Source organism: Neophocaena asiaeorientalis, unplaced genomic scaffold (assembly GCF_003031525.2).
Source record: "Neophocaena asiaeorientalis asiaeorientalis breed wild unplaced genomic scaffold, Neophocaena_asiaeorientalis_V1.1 scaffold36, whole genome shotgun sequence".
NCBI classification, from domain to species: domain Eukaryota; kingdom Metazoa; phylum Chordata; class Mammalia; order Artiodactyla; family Phocoenidae; genus Neophocaena; species Neophocaena asiaeorientalis.
In genome coordinates, this window is record NW_020174149.1 from 3,961,953 (window position 1) to 3,967,536 (window position 5,584).

The following is a 5,584-nucleotide window of genomic DNA, read 5'->3' on the forward strand; positions in this document are numbered from 1 at the left end:
AATTCCACTGGGGTGGCTGAAACCTGTTCACACAGCAATACGCTGGTCTCAGGCACCCAGATGCTCTACCTCAGATATGTACCACCTACGTGACAATGCCTGGGGAAATTCAGAATTAGCCAGGTTTTGGGCACTGGGAGAATAGACAGAGGAGCAATGGACAGGATAGTGAGAGAGAGAAGGAGTCTAACTTGATCATCCTCTTGCACTATAGCCGCAGGAAGACACACTCAGGAGCCAGCCCTTTGCCATCTGCACCAGCAGAACTGCAGGGGTCACGGGAAGCACTGTTAGTTCACTAATGAGCGAACATTTCCAAATTGCTCTGCAGGACCTTCGTTGTGATTGCTGCACATTTTCATTACTGAAGCAGAGAGGAAGCCCAGCCAAGGGACTGGACAGGCTGGTGGAGATACACACAAAGAGCTCTTAACATCCTGGGGGCACTAAAAAGGAACTTCAGTTACTAAATCCAAAGATGCTGGGAGCATTTTGCTCGGGATGGATTACCTTGAAAACACCACTGGGAGTAGCCCCCAGTCAGCAGCTGCTCGGAGCTCCTGGATGCTGGCTGGGAGCATGGATTCCCGTCCTGTGGCTCTGCGGCACCACCATCCAGTGTCCTATAAATCCATCCCTTCTCTCCGTGGGTTTTCACGGGGACCTCAGATCCAGTATTGTGAGATGCTCACATTTCTGGTCTTACCGTAGACAACGGTTTCCAAACATTTCTCAGTCAAACGCCCAATAGTATAAGATCTGAATATGGAATTGTCTGTGTTGGAAAGACAACTGTCTTTGTTCACCACCTTCTCAAGGAATTCCTGACTGTTTGTACCCACCTTGGATTCTACATAGTCCTCTCTGGCTTCATGTTCCAACATCTATTATATTAGGCACTGGGCCCTTCCTGATTTTCTTTTCATTGTGCTAGCAAAAATCAAATGGTCTTTTGGGCCCTCAATAACAGTGATGCCTCCTTCCTTGTGTATGATATCCATTGAGTAGTATTTTCTTTGAATTGTTTATTCTTAGAATATTCCCCCATGACTCGTTACATTGGAGATAACCTTAAACCAAGCCTGGTACAGTTCAATTTCAGTGGAATAAATAGTTGGAATAAAAAGACTATTCAGTCTTTATATATAAGTTCAGACAATTCACTCTCACTATGTGAGTGGATTGGCCCAACTGTGAATTAGCTTACTCCTTTCATGTCCCCTTTTATAGACATAAGAGAACAATCAAATCCATCACAAACAACACTCTTCCATCTTTCATTTTTCACTTCCATGCAAACCATAAGGCGTTATGTGAGAGGCACTTGACATATTTATATGTAAGGGGCACTTGACATAGTTATATGTAAGAGGCACTTGACATAAAAACACCTAACTCCTTCCCCACGCCCCAAGTTCGGAAAATTCTAAAGCTAGAAATATAAATGTCACCTTGTGCTGACAGTTACTTCTTTGTCTCTCTACAGAAAGGGATAGGAAGTGGGAACTTGAATGACCACCTGTAATCTTCACTGAGACAAATCCAGTGAGCATGGTTCCAACACGTTGCCTGGGATGTTGCAAAGTTCTTGAAGATCGCATTGACCCATGTTCAAAGGTATATAAAACTACATTATTGTTAAAATTATCCACCACTTTTTTAGCCACACATACAGCTTTCCTGATAAAACAGAAAACTTTGAAGGAATTGGGATACAGAAAGTATCAGAATAACCAAAAACAATTGACTAGAAAAAAAATCCAATATATCAGCCTTAAATAACAAACTTACATATGAGAAGTGTATTCTTAGCAATTCGTGGAAGCATTTTGGAAAAGCTCATTTGAAAAGACGAATAGAACTGATCTATTAAAAGTACACAGACAGGGCTTCCCCTGGTGGCACAGTGGTTAAGAATCTGCCTGCCAATGCAGGGAACACGGGTTCGAGCCCTGGTCTAGGAAGATCCCACATGCCGTGGAGCAACTAAGCCCATGCGCCACAACTACTGAGCCTGCGCTCTAGAGCCCACGAGCCACAACTACTGAAGCCCACGCGCCTAGAGCCCCTGCTCCGCGACAAGAGAAGCCAACGCAATGAGAAGCCCGCGCACCGCAACGAAGAGTAGCCCCCGCTCGCCGCAACTAGAGAAAACCTGTGCGCAGCAACAAAGACCCAATGGAGCCAAAAATAAATAAATCAAGAAAAAAATAAAATAAAAGCAGAAAACCATCCCCAACAAAATAGCTTAAAAAAAAAAAAAAAGTACACAGACAGCTGTCATCCCAAAACAGTAATGAGGCTAAATTTTTCCAAGACCTTGCTCCTCAGCAGTGATCTTAGACTAGAGATTAAAGATACGCAGGCACATTAATCCTTGCTTTACTTTCCTAGACCCCTGGATTATAATATAAAATGACTTTACTAGAATAACCATTATATAGGAGAAAATTGGCTTTTTCAAAAGGAACTTAGCTAAGAAAAGTCAATCTAAAAGTAAAATTAACCCAGGTTAGGAGTATTGAGTATTGAATGGACTATAATCAAAATAGTTAGGATTTATCTTGTTTCTTTTGCATGATCAACTTTAAAAAAAAGATTATGCCCTTTAATTTTCAACACTTGTTTTGTTCTTAAAGATAGAAAGAGAAGGAATGGAAGGAAATAGGAGAGAACAAAGGAAGAGGTAAGAAAGAAAGATGGCTAAGCATGTTACTAAGTTTAAAAATGACTCATCCCTGAAATGTCCATTCATCAGCTGGGTTAAGAAAGCCACAGAGCCCAAAACATGAACGGGAGCCACATGAAAACAAGCCAGTCACAGATGACTTTTCTCAGTCTGTTGACATCTGATTAATGCTTAAACTAAGTAAGGAGAAAAGGTTCATCTTGTTCCAAAATGAAGCTGGGCATCACGGTGCTGCATCGCCTGAAGGAACTAATCGTCAAACAAGTTCTGTCCCATAATCTTTTTTTCTAACTTTTACCCTTTATTGCCTTTTATGCGTTTAGAAACTGAAGCAGCTTGTACTAAAATGCTGCCTAATTATTTGTTAAAAAAAAGAAAAAAAAAAAGGCAAATTCTCACAAGGCAGCCTTCAGCTGCCCTGGGAAATTGTGCCTTTAATTGGAAGCAAAAGTCTAGCGTTATTTGTATGTTGAAAATGAATGTGTTTCATTGAATTTCTTGCCATTTTTATTATAATTTAAAAGGGAGTGGATATTCAAGAATTTTGGGCAGAAGATTTTTGTTTTAAAGTGTGGTTCCAAGGTCCAAAACTCAGTTTTCTTGCCCTTCACCATTTGTTTATCTGTCTGGTGGCATTGACAAGTTCACAATGCGAAATAGCTCATTCTTATTCCTTTCTGGAACCTACTTATCTTTCCAGGGAAGGGGGAGCTTTCTGAAATCTCTACGTTTCTTCTAAGACTGTGGAGGTGAAAGAATCAAAAGAATCTGACTCATCTTGGTTTTTGTTTGTTCAATATATTTGATCAGAATATTTTAAATGCCTACTTTTCCATAAGAATTGGTCAACACCTGATCCATTTTATAGGCATTTTACAGGTGAATACATGAGCGTGGAACTCAGCCAAAAGGTTAAGTGAGACTGGTGTAAGCCGCGGACAAATTCATGATGCTAAAAGATGTCATTCTTTTTAACAGTCTCTCTCACCAAGGACTCCATGGCTAAGTCACAGTCTCTCTCTAATTCTTTTTTTTTTTTTTTTTTCCACAAAACAAGCATCCTTTATTGCAGTATTACAAAACACTTTCCATTTTGGCAATATTTTACAACGCACTTAGCTTCAAGGGTTGGGAAGGAGAAGGTTGGAAACTAAAGGGGGATATTTTGATGGACATTTCTAAAAGGAAAACTGTCCCAGCCCTCCCACCCAAATAAAAATCCAAATGTCACTTAATCTCACTACACAAGAAGAGGCCACGAGGAAAAAGCAGCAGGCAAAACTCTGGCAATTTCACTATGGATCATGTCAGAGACAAAGGAACATTCAACACAGTCATCAGTATGGTCGGTTGCGCTGATCATTTCTGTAGTCGTTTCTTCCTCCCATTTTGCCTCCATAGCCACCTCGGTCTCCTCCATAGCCGCCGCCACTCCTGTCTCCTCCGTAGCCTCCACTTCGGTCCCCACTGTAGCCACCACCACCACGGTCTCCTCCGTAGCCCCCCCCACTTCGCTCTCCTCCATAGCCGCCGCCTCGGTCTCCTCCATAGCCACCACCACGGTCAATGATGTTGCCATGGAATTCTTTTCCATCAAACCAGTCAATGGCTGCCTTAGCTGAAGGAGGGTCATCAAATGATACTGTTGCCTCCCCTTTTGGCTTTCCTGTGTCCTTGTCTGTGTACAGATTTATCATTGGTTTTCCAGTCTTCTTATTTGTCTTGATAATTCCTATTTGTTTAAAGAACTCCCCCACTTGATCTGTAGACACACCCTCCCCAAGTCCTTGTACAAAGATTGTGTTGTTATCTGAATTATCAGATTCTGAATCAGCATCTGGTCTGGGTCCATAATCCCTGTGACCACCAAAATTTTTGAAGCCACCGCGGTCACCACCACTTGATCCTGTCATAGGACCTCTTCCATCCTTGTCATATCCCCCACGCCCTCTACCTCCTCCCTGTGACCCGCCATATCCTCTATTATCTTCTCCATACCTACTCACATCACGACGGTCATCTTGTGCGTGGTGGCTGTAATTTTCCCTTTGTGAATGGTAGGATTGCTGGTTTTGATTATAGGAATCATGCTGCTGATCATAATTTGACTGCTCGGCATAAGAGCCGTGATGTTGATCATAGCCTGACTGCTGGTCATATGAATCTTGATGACCATAGTCTGACTGGTCATATGAAGGCACTCTTCCACCTTGGCCTCCTGATGATTCCATGTTTTGCGGTGCCTGGTTATTATAAGATTGCTGGCCATATGAGCTCTGCTTTTGATTCTCATAACCACCATAGGACTGTGAATAACCTGATTGGCTTTGTCCGTAACAGGAGTAGCCGCCATAGTTCTGCCCATATGAAGAATCAGTAGTTTGCCCATAGCCAGAATAGCTTTGTGGTGCTTGTCCATAACCTTGGCTGCCTTGATTTCCATAGGAAGAATAACTTTGCTGTTCACCCCCAGACTGACCATAACTTCCGGAATCCGACATGACTAACGGCCGCGGCGCAGAGCCCCCACAACCCGCAGAGAACAAGGAATACCAGAAGCAAGCGGCGCTGCGGCCGGAGCCGTACTCTCTAATTCTTAACTACATAACGTAAGTAATATTTCATGTCAGTCTTGCCATGACAGAATATACTTGTGGCCTTTCTATAAGTTCCTAGTAAAGATCTTCCATCTTTGGTCTCGATCTTTCTCCTGGTTTCTTCCATGACCCAGACCACAGGGAAAACCAAAATCTAAGCTGGGGGCCAACCAAGAATCTAAAACCATCTTCTCCAATCTGACATGTTTGCGAACATCGATCAAATTAAAACTTTTCTTCAGTTCTTTTAGATGTACATTTCATTCAAACTGAGTTTCTTCTACTTTATATTGTTGAA

The 5,584-nt window shown here is 42.3% G+C and overlaps 1 pseudogene; it reads right to left on the reverse strand.

The window, feature by feature from the left end:
* Window positions 1-3,737: 3,737 nt before the first annotated feature.
* Window positions 3,738-5,253, reverse strand: LOC112406296 (TATA-binding protein-associated factor 2N pseudogene; annotated as a pseudogene).
* Between the last annotated feature and the right edge of the window lie 331 nt (window positions 5,254-5,584).